General features: G+C 46.9%; 1 protein-coding gene and 1 non-coding gene across 5 annotated transcripts in view; both read right to left on the bottom strand.

The window, feature by feature from the left end:
- The window catches only part of SCUBE3 (signal peptide, CUB domain and EGF like domain containing 3), a 1,212,393-nt gene that overhangs the window by 249,642 nt on the left and 946,849 nt on the right, over positions 1 to 15,902 (bottom strand). The gene's annotated exons all lie outside the window — the stretch shown is intronic.
- LOC144756897 (U6 spliceosomal RNA) lies at positions 3,842 to 3,948 on the bottom strand. Its single transcript, XR_013595385.1, has one exon. It is a non-coding gene; the product is annotated as a U6 spliceosomal RNA (small nuclear RNA).

Here is a 15,902-nt window from a genome sequence, read left to right as displayed (position 1 = left end):
CATGTCGGTGGTGACAAATCCCTTTGTCCATGCTGCGAACGAGCAGGAGAATGCCTGGACCTCTCACTACCCGAGGAGTAGATGATCACATCTGAAGATCGTCCACGGTGAGATCGGGAGCCCGAAGAGGATGATGACAAACTCACCGGAGAAACCCCTCTGCATCTGGAGGAAGACCTCGTGCGACTTCTGGAAGCACGTTCAACCAATACTCTTTTCCTCTTGGCCGGAGGATTCCTGTGCACTGAGGAATGTTCCACTTCCGCAGCTGAAGCCGATCTTGGGGACCACTGCTGTGGTGTTAAGGCATGAGCCTGATCCGAGGGCTGACTAGCTGTTTCCTGAGCAGTCTGCCCCGAAGGTGACCTCCCCTGAGATCTTGGCGGAGAGATTTGCCTCGAAGATAAACTTTTTGACGTCGACCCTCGCTGCTGCGTCAACAACGGGGACCCTCTCGACGTCGAACGCCGTTGACCAGGCGTCGACGAAGGTTGCTTCGACGTCGACCGTTGATGTTGTGACGGTGACGGAGGATGTCTCGACGTCGAACATCGCTGGCCAGACGCCAACGGAGGGTGCCTCGACGTCGAACGCCGATGACCTGGCGTCGACGGAGGGTGCCTCGACGTCGAACGCCGAGGACTAGGCGTCGACGGAGGGTGCCTCGACATCGAACGCCGATGACCAGGCGTCGACGGAGGATGCCTCGACGTCGAACGCCGATGACTGGGCGTCGACGGAGGATGCTTCGCCGTCGAAGATTGGTGATGATGCTTCGACGTCGGCTGTCTCGACGTCGAGCTCCTATGCTCCGACGGAGACCTTCCTCTCAACGCTGCACTCTCCATAGACTGCAGCGGAGGTACCTTACTTCTCGACGCTGAAGTCTTCATCGTCTTTGTCGTCGTCGACGGCCTCTTCGACGCCGATCCCGATGCCGAAGGAGAACAAGTCGGGACTTCTCTCGACATCGATCGCGTCCTGCGTTTCTTTTGCCTCTTGGGAGACCTACCTCTCTCAGAGAGACCATAAATACGAATTCTCTCCCTGTCTTTGAGAGTCCTGTTCGATAACTTCTTGCAGTGTTCACAAGAACTCGCAGAATGAGAATCAGGGAGGCGCAGAGGATACACACAGGATGTGTGTCAGTCTTGGCCTTCTTCTTCCCACAGGAAGGGCAGATGTCAAAGAGAGAAGGCATTTTTGACAGAAAAATTCCTTTTTTCAGATGTAAAAAAGGTAGCACTAACACTCTAAGCCCAAAAGACGTCGAGTGAAAGTAAAAATTGTAGAAATTCTCAAGAATTTTTTGACAGAAAGTCAAAAAGAAAGGGAGCTGCTAAACCAGGGTCCTGACTGAAGGAGCCGGAAAGAACAACTGACCTGTCACCCCTGAGGCATGATGGGAAGCCAGGAGTCATGGCTGCCTTAAAGGCACAGTGCCAGTTTTTTGTTGAAAATGGTTTCATTTTCTATGCTATTGCTGTTCAATGCAGCCTGTGGCTAACAATGTATATTTATTGGCAATTTACAAGATTTATGAGTCTTTTGCTCATTAAAACACAGAGTTCAAGGGCTATTTGACCTAATGTGTTTTCTTTGTGTCATTGCTAATCTAGTATTGTAAGATTATTTACATTGTTTAGCCTCTTTTTTAGGGCTGCATTGGTGTGAGAAAAAATTATATATGTGCATACATATTTGTGGAGCTATTTATATGTAATTTACATATATATTTTTATAATATTTCCGGGGTCCCCGCACGTGGGCGGAAAATATTCAGATCCCCTGGTAGAGAACATGCTCTTGTAAGGCACACAATTGCTTAATAGCTAGGTCTTGCCTAAATAAATTTGAACTGTGAAACAATCTGTGTGCTGTCTCGCACTCTGGTTGATCTGATCGGCAAATTCAAAAGATCAAGAAATGTGTAGTGTACAAACATCTTTTTTTTTTTAAAGACCTTTATTGGATCTTTACGGGAAAAAACACAGTGTATGGCCTACAACCTCTAGGGCCGGCCGCGACATTGTGACAAACATCTTTAGTGGAGTATTTAATATGATTTGTCTTTTTGTTACCTGTTTGTGTTTGATTAACTAGAGAAAAAGGCTATCCAGCATGAAACATCAACAAAGTATATATTTCAACAGATGCATTGTGGTAACACATTACTCCAGATACAGGATTGGCTTATACTGCTAACTCTGACTTACATAACGTAGAAATAACACCCTAATTGACTGTTTCAACCAATCACATACAGGGTGTACGTGCAACTCACAACCAAATGCTATAATCATAATTTTCTTACAGACAGACCTTAAGATATCTTTGAAGCCTTCTGAGAACCATGTGTTGAGTCATTTGGTGAACACGTCTAGGTAATCAGCTTCCGTATCCACATGGGCACCAGTGGCATGTTTTTTCTACTTCATTTGTAGCGTTGACCAGTAGGATAAATTGAGGAGTGTTTTCTAAGTGATGTCTCACTATACCTAGGCAATGTTTTCACAAACAATTCAGGAACACTGACTTTCGTCTCTAATTGAAGTAGTTCTAAATATGGCACTGGCTAAATCCCTAATCCTTTGCCAATTCCCAATTTGCCACTGCAGCCAGCTTGGAGTGAATCTTCTTTTGTACAACCCTAGGTAACTGCATTTGCTCTTGCAGTCTTCTGATGATAGACGTTCCCCAACAATCCCAGTAGGTCTTTTTATGAAACCATGGTCCTATCATTCATTCTTGAGGGCCATTGCAAGTGAGATAAGCTTCTAAACCTATGAAGTCATTGTTTCAACCCAAATGAGCGGAGTGTCCAACCACACATAGTATTAATGGCTTCCAGCTTCACTTCAGAGGTTGTTCGTGTCTGTCATCTACTAGGGTTGTGGTGCCTTCAGATTTTTCTACAATCAGTTCTACTGTGCACACCAGGGCCATTAACGCACTAAGGGGGAGCTTTACTAAGATTTTGCGCCATGTTTGTGTCACAAAAGTAACGCAAATTGGTGCACAATCTTTTTTTCATAATTAAGCGCTGGAAATAACATAAAAGTAATGCAACCTCGTGCATTGCGCTACTTCGCATTACTTTGCGGGGCGTACCAAGGGTGGTGTATGGGTTCTCCTATGCAACCACCCAGGTTTCTCACGCTAAACGAAATTTACTACAAATAGTAGTTTGGATTTAGCGTGAGAAAACTGTGCCCTTTTAAACTAGCCGCAAGGAAGGAGAAATATCTTCATTACTCCTTCCTTTTATGACTTTGATTGCGGGCTGCACTGGGCAGAATGTATGCAGAGTGGGAAAAGATTTGAATTGTGCCTAGCATAGAATTTTGTACTGGAAGGGTACCCTTCCTGAGCAAAACCTATGCTACACTTCCTAGCGCTATGGCGCTCATGTGTGTGCAGGGGGCACAGCAGCTCAAATCAGCTCAAGGGAAAGGGGAAGAGAGGGCCATATCGTTGAAAATATGGTGCTCTCCTGCTCCAACACTATCGCCCAACGCAGCACAGCCTCTTGGGGGGCTGCGCTGCGTTGCGTGGAGATTTTGTAAATCTCCCCTAAGACATTAGCATGTACGAAGGGCGCAGAAAACTCTGCTGGCCGCAGTGGTCCTACAGAAGGGCCAGGCACTTCACATGCTAAGAATAACGAGCAGCACTTACTGCAACTCAGAGCATACCTTAGTAAATGGGCTTCCAAAGCTCCACAATGGAGCTTACTTCCAAACATGCATATTCCTTTTCCCAGTAGATCTAAAATTTGATAACCAAATATGCAACCAATCGTTGTATTATTGGTCACTTTTTTTTATTTAATAAAAGAAAATACAAATAAATAACGCTCAAGAATTTGCGTGTCATGCTTGTGCAGGGGCCATGCTAATCTTCTCTGTATCGTTCCAATTTTAGTATATTTGCTGCCGAATCAAGCACGTATTTTTGGTCACTTTAAACAATGAAAACCAACATAATGCAAAAGATGAGCTTTAGTCGATGAATGCATTACGTTTTCTAGCTTTGGCCTTCACACCTCCCACCATAGGGTGGGCATACGTAAACTGCTGCTAAGGGCCCACCTTCTACTACCAGATTACACTTCGCAAACTTTACACAGTTATTTCACAACAGTCATTTTTCCTCTCATCTCTTTTTTTCTCCTCTCACCCAAGCGAGTACACTTCTGTGTACTCACGCTGCTATCACCAAAGGGAACAATGCCCTGTAGGTTCTGGGCCCCTTCACTAGAGAGATTTACATATTTCAATAGCCGCACTAAAGATAAGCATTGGCAAAGCCAATAGGTCTCACCTGTGAAACCTTTTGGCAATCTTTATTTTTCTAGATGGCTCCTGCTGAAATGCATTCATCCACGGCAGACATCTTTTAATCGATTTTGTTAAAGAATAACAAAAAACACTCAAAATGTACGTCACAGATTTACGAAGTTCACATTCATACATGGTTTTTCCTTGCCCAAACAACAGTATGTACACACACACGATACACAACACAATTCCAAACTCAGCGGTACACATCTAGTTGACCTTGTAAGTATGAAAGGCAGAGAGGACCTATTGCTTGATTAAAACCTCTGTTTTGATCCGTGGATCACTTCTGTCTAAAGCCCCTTCTTGTTCCATCCCACAGTCCTCCGCATTGCTCCATTTGTTGATGTCCATTTTATCCCGGTTGTAGTTAGTACAGCTTTAGTCAGCTTTGGAAACTCATGGCCACAATACAGGGCTCTAGGACTGGACCCGGATCTCAGTATCATTTCAAAGGTGGCTGCAAACAAAAGTCCACACCAGTGTTACAAAGTGCTGTTCTCTTAGACTCCAAGCATCATCACTTCTAAACGTGTTTAGCACAAATAATGTTAGCACATTCTAACGACCCATAGATCTTGGATTCGAGATTGCAACTGCGTGTCTGTGGGATTTCTGACCCTTGGGTCTGCTGCATATGCAGTCGTTCTTCCCTTCTGAATTTCAGGCAGCAGTTAAAACATTGCTCTTCCCTGTCTTATCTCTCTCTAATGTCCTATTGTTTTGATGTTGTCCTTTCAGCTGCAAGAAGCGCAAACAAAAAAAGTGCACTCCATAATCAGAAACATAGGAGTGGGTGCGTGTGTGTGGGGCGGTTATAACTTCTTAAGCCCTGTCATAATGATGGCATTTCATGGACCGTAGATGAACACCGCCCTTTACATATTCGGGGCTTCCATTAGCACAATGACATTGTTTCTTTGATATAGTTGCTGGTCCAAACGGATGTGGCTGACAACTAGGGAATGCTATTGACTCGCTCTGCCTTGGATGGCTCTGCCCTCGTCAGTCCCTCGGTCTGACGGTTCTGTCTACTTCCAGCAGCCGTTTCTAGGGTCATTTGTGACGGCCCAGACATGGATCCACATCGGGATTATGGTACATTTATATACGCCCGGATACCAAACTGTGTCCAGCAGGCCCGGACTGGCCATAGCGGGCACCGGGCAATCCCCCAGTGCGCCGCAAGGGTGGGGGCCGGTTTTGAGCCCTTGGGGGGCGATTTTATTACAGGGCCGTTTTTGCAGCATAGCTGCAAAATCGGCCCTGCAACAAAATCGGCCGAAAACCGGCCCTAGCAAAGCGCTCCACGGCACCTCCACCTGCTCCCCCCCCCCCCCCCCCCCGTCCACCCCGAGTGGGGAGGAGGGGCCGGCCGAGCACTTTGCCAGGGCCGGTTTTGGTTCCCAGTCCGGCCCTGGGCTAATTGCCCCCTTGATACATGGAGACCATGCCGGGTTTATGTCTCTACAAGTCTTTCCCTCACGGAGATGCTATTTATTGGCCCTATCTGCAACAGACACTGTTGAAGTTAGGGTGTGGTCCCAGATTTCGACAGTGGGCAGCACTTCTATATCAGGCCCTAACGTCCACGGTCCAAGAAAATGGAATTTTCTCAAGCAAATTCCCCACTGCACGAGGAATGGGGACCTGGAACCCGAAACTGGTGTGAATGATAATGTTGACCAGGGAGAGACGGAGATTAGCTTTTATCCAGAGAATCTAGGAAGAAATACTCCTCGAGTTGGCTGCCCTGTAGTGTTCTGTATGCTCTGTTATTGGAGATCGTACGTTGTGGCCACTGTAATATGATCTGTCCTGGGAGGTTTTCAGCCCATACTTTACTCTTCGATTGCATCTGATGTCATGAACACTGCACAAGTGCAACGCTGGAAAGATGCAATATTTAGCAATCATTACTTTAGATGCTCCGAGATGCTATTGATCGTTGTTTATGAAAATCCATATAAACATTTTTTTTCTTCAAAAAATGCAGTTGGTGCGAGAGGCATGGAAATTGAAGTCTTTTTGGCTCTTTAGATGCGGTGCCTGCCTGTGCAGCCTGGAACCCAAACAAGCACGCAGCGCAGTTCATTCGGATGCACTGGGTTGCACGTATTCTGCTTTGTCTCCAGATGGCGCCGAAGCACTATAAATACTTTAACTGTAAACGTTCTCACGGTTGCGTTGTGTTTTTGATCAATATCTTATTTGCGAACAACACTTCTTGTTTGACCTAAATGAGCTACAATTTCGTTGCTTGTCTTTCAATGACCAGCTTGATGAACTATTTACCAGCCATAGCCAAGGGGATGCCAACTGTCCCCGAACATGCTGATGGATACTTTTTAGAAGGAAGTCATAACCATCCATGCATGGACCGTGTTTTGGAAAGTTCTGATGCTTTCCCTACCAGATCACCAGTCTGCTCTAGACAGACACCTTGCCTCCTTTTCAAATTCTGAAAAGGGCAAGAAGTCAGCTCACCCCTTTCCAGGTTAAGATCATTTATGTGAGAACTGGCCTTCCCATATGAAAAATCAATCTGAGGCTATTGTGAACATGTCAGTAAAAAATATAAAGCTTCTGAAATATTACCATTACGTCTCGCAAATTAAGTAAAGACAGATGGTATCATTTAGAGTTTGGCGGATTTTTGGCATCTAGTGTGAAGCGGTAGATATCCCATTGACCAAACTCCGATTCTCCCACTCTATTTGGAGTCAGGGGGGTGCCATGGTTCCCAACTGCAGAGCTCCTGCTGTCGCTGCCGGCAGAGACCTTTGACCAACAGCATCTAACACTGGCCCTCTTCCACTCTTGTACATTTGTCCTGTTCGGTACAACCATGGAAAGCCTTGTGGAACCAGAACTCGGAAAACACACGAAAAAAAGTCCCAAGGTGTCAGGGACCTACCTTTTTTTCTCTTTAAAAAAACCTCTGACTTTTGGAGTTTGCTTTTGATAAGCAAAACATTTTGCTTGAGTGGGCATATTTGATATAGTGACTCTGCTGAAGGCACAGAGATCTTTGCCTGCTTGGCAGAGATCTCCAAGGTTAGGAGCAGTGTTCAACCAAGTCAGCGGAGGACATTACTTTGCTGACTTGGTGGACTGGCAGACCATCCGCCAAATGAGCCCCATAGACTGTCATTTTAGAGGAGCTCAGAGGCGTTGAAGGAACTCATCCATCCCTTGGACAGTATCCCCAGACAAGGAAGGTCATAAATGAGATACTCTGGGCAAAAAGGGTCAACCTTCTTGCATAATTAACATTGCTTATACTTTTCAAGGTATGACAGGCAACTGTGGCACAGCATCTCTGCTTTTCTAGATCAGTTACAAGAAGAAGATAAGATTCAAGCTCAGTCAAGCCTTATAGATGGAGAGTAGGCTTCGTTCAGTGGATTCGACTTCAATCGTTTTCTGCCGTATTGATTATACTGCAGACCTATGACAATAGGGTTTGCTTAAGAGAAATTTATTGAGGACAGAAGCTCAGGCAAACATAATGGATATGCCTTTTTATGGTGAAAGGCTGTTGGGTAAACAGACCAATGAAGCTCTTCAAGCTATCAGTATGGCTATTAAGATGGATATTGATATTGCTGGATTATTTATTTGTAACTGCGTTGCCAGACCTTTCAGAATACAGACATCATTCTCAGCAGAGGGTTATTTCAACTCAGGGTCCATTTTTGATTTTACAAAGAATATGGACACAGTTACTTTAATGTTTAGTCCTACAACCAGCCCCATCACTTTCAGGAAGAAATAAGTACAGGCAGGTAAGTGCTCAGAATCACATAAACACAAGCACATTTCAAGAGTTTTTGCAGAGACCTCCCCATGCCCATCAAAAAGGTGTACAGGAGTCTTCTGGTGCTAAATGACAACATTTCCAACTTGCTTTAAAAAACCCAATAAGGTTCCGACCCTGAATCCAACGGAGTTCAGTTTCTGCCTAGTACTGAAATAAATGGAAAATGATGCCCACTATTGGATCTGTGCAGTCTCAATAAATACCTCAAGAAGCATGGCATTCGTAGCATATGTTGGCTGCACATACACATGCAATGCATACTTCTGCCAGCTAGTGTTGGGTCAGGAGTCTGCCAGCTGCTTTTCTTTGAGGAAGTCTTATGAGCAACGTTGTGCGTTGTTTCTCCTCCCCCTCAAGGTATTGCGCATGTTCAATAGCTCCTTTGTTAGAAGGTTTTTTTCCGCCATCGGGCTCGTCAGACTGCATTGGAGCTCTTGAAGATTCAACGCCTATGGCAAAAAAAAATCAGCCAGAGGTCCAGTGAACGACATCCAATAGATTCAAGATGATGGGAAGCTATTACCTGGCAAGCGACACACACACCTGTTGAGAATGCCTGTCTCCGGGTGATGGAGACAAAGAAAGACCTTTTCTGATGGTGCACTCGAAGCGGAGCCAAGTACGCACTTTCTGACAGTCATGAAGTGTGTAGGCTGTGCTTATCCCCAGAGCACAAAGAAAATTAGTGCACAGCCTCTGCATTGTTTAAAAACAAAAAGACGCTTTGGACCCAAAGGGATCATGCTTGGCACACACCATGGAGCTGGCAGCTGAGGTGGAGTTCTCACATGATAGCAAGGAAGAAATCGAGGTCGATGCACCAACAGGAAGTGGGGTGGTCATCACCAGCCCCCCCATGCCACCTCCGATTCGTCCTCTGGTGATAAACACGCTCCAGTACACTTCAAGGGTCCCGCATCACCGTTGTTGATTCATGTGTCGGTACCCAGGAGCAAGACAACGTCATGTGCCATGAGTACTGTTGACCCACCACGTACCCAAAAAATATTGTACACACCTCCCCCACCACACCATGGTCCACTACAGCCCTTGGGCTCAGGCTGACACGGTGGACATTCCTCGGAGCCAAGAAGGGACGAGAACATTCTCAATACCAATTGGGCAACAATGCCACATCCCATTATAAGAGAGCAACCTTGGTTGAGATGCTGGAACTCAAGCAAGATCTCCCAGACTAATATGAAAAGAGAGGAGAAGACTTAGTAAATGAGGGCAGGCAAATATCCAATACCACAATCAAATGTGCAGTAAACAGGGCAGACAGTGGAGTGAGGGGCATCAATATCTTCATCATGCTGCGTAGACATGCGTAGTTACACATCTCGGGATTCAAAGTAGAAGTGCAACAGCACATTCTAAACGTCTTCTTTGATGGGAAAAACCTCTTTGGGACGGAAGTAGATACACAGCTTGATAAAAAAACAGCGATACTACGAAATCAATGGGCGCCTTGCAACCGACGCCTCAAAAGCAGCACTCTTTTGATGTTACCAAGGTAGAAGGGCTGCAAAGCCGTCTACCAGTGACAGCACCTCATATCAACGCCACCCACAAACAGTACAACCAGCAAAACCTTGGCTACTATAGAGGCAGATAAAAAAACAGAGGCAAAGGTAGAGGCGCACCCAATAAGGGGGCCTCTACACCCAAACAGTGACTTACCCACACTTCCCCAATCACAGAACACAAGTCTTGGAAGGCTGCAACAATTCCACCAGTAGTGGCCAGACATAATAACAGCCCAATGGGTACTACAAATTATCAGGCCGGGATATTGCCTAGAACTAACTCAACAGCCACCAAATATCCTGCCAAAAAGAAACATACTAAATCCACAGCATCTACATCTGCTGAAGGAAACAGCCATTTCCATTATGAAATGAAGAGCTTCATGTCAGTGGATTGTTGTCTAACCAGCCTATACATCAATTTGCTATAGGATTTTCTGACTTGCTGTCAAAGCATTTCTTCCATTAGTGCATAATTCTCAGGTATTTGCACAAGTGGAGCAAGATCAGTTTTTCTGTCACTAGAATCACAAATTGCGTGCTAATGAGCTCCAAATTACAAAGTGGGCATGTCAGTCACGCATCTGCCAGGGATAGCTCATGTTTGTGCAGATGATCTCAGCTGACAGTGTACAACAAGTCATGAGTGGAAAATGGACAACAACCAACTGTCAGTATTCTTACAGTGATGAGGATCTCCACATTTGGAGCTGTTCACAACAAACAAGAGCAGCAAGTTTTCTCTGTTCAGCAGCAGATGTAATTCGCAGGAATTCTTGGCAAAGGAAGAAATTAGCTTGAAGTGGTACAGTTTCACCAATTCCTGTGATCACCAAGGTTCTCTACAAAATAAAAGGGGAGCCACGCACAACTATTCAACATCAATCATGGAAGATAGCCATTTTGGTTGCTATCACTTCTGTCAGAAGAGTGACGAAATGCAAGCTTTCAATGTATAAAGGCATATTTATGTTTCTACGGGGATAAGGTGACTCTCAAATCAATACTTTAAATGGAAAACATAAGTGCAGATACTCACCAAAAATAAGCAGTGGATTGGGGGTGGAGTTTGGGGTGGGGCAAGGGGCGGGCTATGTTTTTTACCTTTCTAAGATTTGTATGCAAAAGATATGCATGCATTGTAAAAATGTCTAACCATTTACATAGTACTTACCAATAAGCCCTTAATATTAACCAAAAAAACCTTTTTTTTAGAAACCTTATAATAAAATATTGAGAAAAAAACAGCAAGTTTCCTAACGTTCGCCTTGTAGTTTGCATGCATATCCTTGATGCAGAATCATGAACCACTGAACTATATGACAACGTTTTTAACTTGTGACCTGCAGGTAACACAATAATCTCTGCAGCACAAAGAGTAACCAACGGAGCTCTCTATATAAACAAGCATTTACAATGCAATGGTTTCGCCTTTGTTAAAGTTAGAGCTATTGGCATTGCTCTTGACATTTTTATTTATGTTTTTTTTAACATAAATAAATGGCATTGTCATTTACAATGCCACTAGCTTTATCTCTCGCAAATGACACACACAGAGCCCCCCCACACACACACCCACACAGAGCCCCCCACACACACAGCCACACAAAGACCTCCACACACACAGCCACACAAAGCTCCCCACACACAGCCACACAAAGCTCCCCACACACACAGCCACACAAAGCTCCCCACACACACAGCCACACAAAGCTCCCCACACACAGCCACACAAAGCTCCCCACACACAGCCACACAAAGCTCCCCACACACACAGCCACACAGAGCCCTCCACACACACCCACATGGCACAAGCAGGCAACAGGGGCACATGGAGGCACAAGCAGGCAACAGGGGCACACGGACGCACAAGCAGGCAACAGGGGCACACGGAGGCACAAGCAGGCAACATGGGCACACGGAGCCACAAGCAGGCAACAGGGGCACACGGAGGCACAAGCAGGCAACAGGGGCACACGGAGGCACAAGCAGGCAACAGGGGCACAAGCAGGCAACAGGGGCACACGGAGGCACAAGTAGGCAACAGGGGCACACGGAGGCACAAGCAGGCAACAGGGGCACGAAAACTGAGGCACAAGCAGGCAACAGGGGCACGAAAACTGAGGCACAAGCAGGCGACAGGGGCACGAAAACTGAGGCACAAGCAGGCAACAGGGGCACACGGAGGCACAAGCAGGCAACAGGGGCACACGGAGGCACAAGCAGGCAACAGGGTCAGGAAACAAGCACAAGGAGGCAAAAGGGTCACAAGCAGGAATTGTAATTTAGACGGGGCTGAAGTGGAGAACGGTCAGTAGGGAAGTAGTGCGGCTGGTGCAGTGGTACCAAGCCGAAAGGTGAGAGGGGCTGTCTGCACCCCAGTTTGGACAGTTTCCACTACCTAACAGGGATTGGTGGGAGGGGGGCGTACTTCTTGCTTGCTTTAGGGCTGTTACTTTGGGGACGCAGTGCACGCTCCTGCCTGCTGCCGCCGGGACACGACAACAGGCAGGGAGAGGACAGGCTGGAAATTCTGGTGGAAATGCAAGAAGCTGTCACGTCGAGTTGCTCTCACCTTGTCCAATATCAAACAAGTCTCTGCCACAGCAAAGCCAGGTGGAATAAACACGGAGAAGGCGGTCTCAAAGTCGTAGACCCCCACTTCCGGAACCAACCAGAGCTATCCTCGCGAGATCAGCTTAACCACCTGGGGGGTGCAGTGAGCTCCTGCAGGGAGGGCTGTTAGGTGCAGTGAACTCCTGCAGGGAGGGCTGTGGGGTGCTGTGAGTTCCTGCAGGAAGGATTGTGAGGTGCAGTGAGCTCCTGTAGGAAGGATTGTGAGGTGCAGTGAGCTCCTGCAGGGAGGGCTGTGAGGTGGAAGGAGGGCTGTGAGGTGGAAGGAGGGCTGTGAGGTGGAAGGAGGGCTGTGAGTTGGAAGGAGGGCTGTGAGGTGGAAATAGGGCTGTGAGTTGGAAGGAGGGCTGTGAGTTGGAAGGAGGGCTGTGAGTTGGAAGGAGGGCTGTGAGGTGGAAGGAGGGCTGTGAGGTGGAAGGAGGGCTGTGAGGTGGAAGGAGGGCTGTGAGTTGCAGGGAGGGCGGTGAGGTGCATTGAGCTCCTGCAGGGAGGGCGGTGAGGTGCATTGAGCTCCTGCAGGGAGGGGTGTGAGGAAGCCTGACGACAGTGGCGGATCCCGCGCTCCTGCCTGTGCGCATATCACCCCCTCAGAAAACGGCGGTATGGAGTGGGTCAGGCGAGCCGTGGGGTGAAGTAACGGGCCTCGAAGAGGTCCCGGTGCCTCGCAGCGCTGAGCTCCTTCAGCAAGACAAAGGATTCCAGCCTCCATCGGGGCCTACATGTTCATTCCTCAGCAGAGCCGCTCTATGGGCCCCTAGAGGATGGACTACTGCCACCCCTGGCTATCTTTAGCCACAAATGGGTCTCATAATCCCGACGCTTATAGAGGGAAAGAGGAGCGTGACCCACTCACCGCTCTGAGAGTGCAGTCTGACTGCGCGGCCACAGCGCCACCTGCTACTCCCGCGGGGTCACCTGCGCACAGCTCCGTCCCGGCCAGCAACACCCCAGGCTCTTCTTGAGGCAGCGCGGGGCTCTCCACGACATCGGAGCCCCGCCTGCGCCTGAAGCTGCCCTCCTCCTCGCACCGCCAGGCTTCTCCTTGCTGCCGGTACGGATTTGCGGTGGGGGCGGGCACCGACAATGTGCCCCGCGCCCCCTTCGCTCCTCCCTCGTCAGGCTCCTCTCCGGTCTCCCTCCAGGCATGGGAGACCGGCAACACCGGCAAAGGCTTCCCCCAGGCAGGGGGAAGCGGCAAACACCAAGGCTTCCCTTTCCCTCCCCCGGGCTGCGGGGGCGGGACTTCCGGCCGGCCGCGAAGGGATTGGCCGGCCGGCCAGGTACTTCCGGGTCGCCGCGGGCAGCGTGGCGGCCCTCGCTAGGCAGGCAGGCGGGCAGAAATCGCGAGGTGGGCACTCGCTAATTAAATAAATAACTGGGCAAATCCAAGGCGGCAAAATAAGAGGAGTGGGCTCCCGCGCCGATCCGCCGCCGGCCTCCAGCAGCAACGCGCTTCCAAGCGCTATAGAGGCACATAAAGCGCTCCAGCACTAGAAGTGTACGTAAACTTACAAAGTAAAAACACATTTATAAACAAAATGCTCACGGACAGCGGGAGGGGTGGGGGGAGGATCACAGCGCACGCACATTTATAAACAAAATGCTCCTTACCTGATCGCCTCGTGGGAACTCGAATCTTGCAGCCAACTCCAACAACAGACACTTTGAAAAGGAACAAAACAGGCCCACTCGAAAAAAAAAATAACACCCACCCACCACCGTGATGACGAACAGAAGTGGGTGGAGAGGGAAAAAATCTCGGGAACGCCCCCGAATCTGGTCCAGCCTTGACGTACAGATCTCTGTTCCAATGGCTAGCCTCCATTTATGGAGCTAGCCAATGGAACAGTTTGCGGGACTAAGAGTACACTGTAGAGACATAAGATTTCTCTGGGTGCGGAGCTAACGCTCCGTGCCCCAGGCGAAACCTAAAAATGAATCTGTTATTTGTATGTTTCATGCTGTGCGTTACAGCAGGCACATTGATCTTCAATGCAATTTTATGTCCAGTCAAACCTTGATTATAAGAATACACACACATATTTCCAGCAAGTGCATTAACTACCAGAGTTATTAAAGTGCCATTAAACCCGGGAATGTACTGGATATGCAAAGATATCTGTAACAGGTAATATTTCGAAATGCAGCATGTTGTGATGAGTTAGGCAAAACAGAATAAAGTTATTATCACATTTGTCTTGTAGTAAAATTCTTGATTTTTTAAATATTATTAAGTTCAGACTTTGCTCTTTGAGACAGCGCCATTTTCTGCTTCCAATCCTTGCCCTTTGCCCGATTAATAAAGCTAGAGTTGGCCCCATAAGTAGGTATTTTTAAAGAACATTTGCCCAGAGGTGTGTGAGCCATTAACAGGTTGAGCTAGGCTTCAGCCAGATGCTGGGCTCTGGATTAACTCAAGGTTCTCTTGGAACTTCGAGACCCAAAATGAGCCAATATTTCATACGGCTTCTGCCTGCTGCACTCGATGTACCCTTATGTACAAAGTTAATCACAAAACATTAACATCTAACGTAAAAAAGAGAAATAAATAGATACACATTTAGTGAGTGATATGTACAAAGTGAAACAAGAGAACCTTGGATTTATCCCTGCTTCTCCACTCAACCAAACTCTGTGATCTTAGGCAAATACCATGTTTTACAAATGTCCCTTTTTCTTCATTATTCCTCAATATTGTATAATGAGACCTATTAATGTCAAAGCTGCACCATGTTAAAGAAATATGCTTTTTTTATTTTGAAGATACTTTATCCGATTTCAAGTGATGTTTGTTGGATGATTTGAATTGGAAACATTTCAGGGCTTGACTGATTCAGGGTCTCTTAGAGCCCAGCCAGACCCTTGGCTCAGCTGCCCCTGTACAATTCTTGGCTCCTCTACATTTGTCTTCTGAATAGTAACCCTGCTGCATCATTTGTTCACATAGCTGGCATTTTCTTAAAGAGATACACAAAATTCCACAAAATAATCAGAGCATCACAAGAAGAGATGGACTGTTAACACACATTCCCTACACGCTGAAAAAAAGTCTAAATACATTTGCCCCCTTTCACACACACTCGCCCCTCACCCACTTAAAAGCCTATTTCATGCTCTCTGAATCACATCTAGTTTCTCACAAAAACACAGTACTACTTTTCATTCTCAGTCACACCTACGCTTGCCAACTCACACACTTATTGCTTTTATTCACACACTTATTGCTTTTACTTCCAGGCCCTTACACATTCTCTTTCACGCGCAGTGCCTGATGTTGGAGGCCATCAAAAACTTTAATTGGTGCAGCACAAAGTCAGGGGTCGAGTTTTGTGTGATGTACGTATTCGGTATTGAAACCTTTTCAGAGACTGTCACAGGTGTGTCTGTCTCATTGGAGCACAGATACTTAGGAGGTGATTTGGCTGCTGTAAATCACCTAATATAGGTACATAACAAATGTTTATCAATAAAGGGCTCACTGACAAATCAGTACTAGTACTGCAGTTTTTTTTAAAAGCATGAATGCATTGATTTAATGTAGAGGTCCGGTATTTTGTTTCATGCAAATCCCTTTCA

This window comes from Lissotriton helveticus, chromosome 5_1, assembly GCF_964261635.1.
Source record: "Lissotriton helveticus chromosome 5_1, aLisHel1.1, whole genome shotgun sequence".
Lineage (NCBI taxonomy): Eukaryota > Metazoa > Chordata > Amphibia > Caudata > Salamandridae > Lissotriton > Lissotriton helveticus.
Note: the sequence above shows the minus strand (reverse complement) of the source record. Positions and strands in the feature narration are given on the sequence as shown.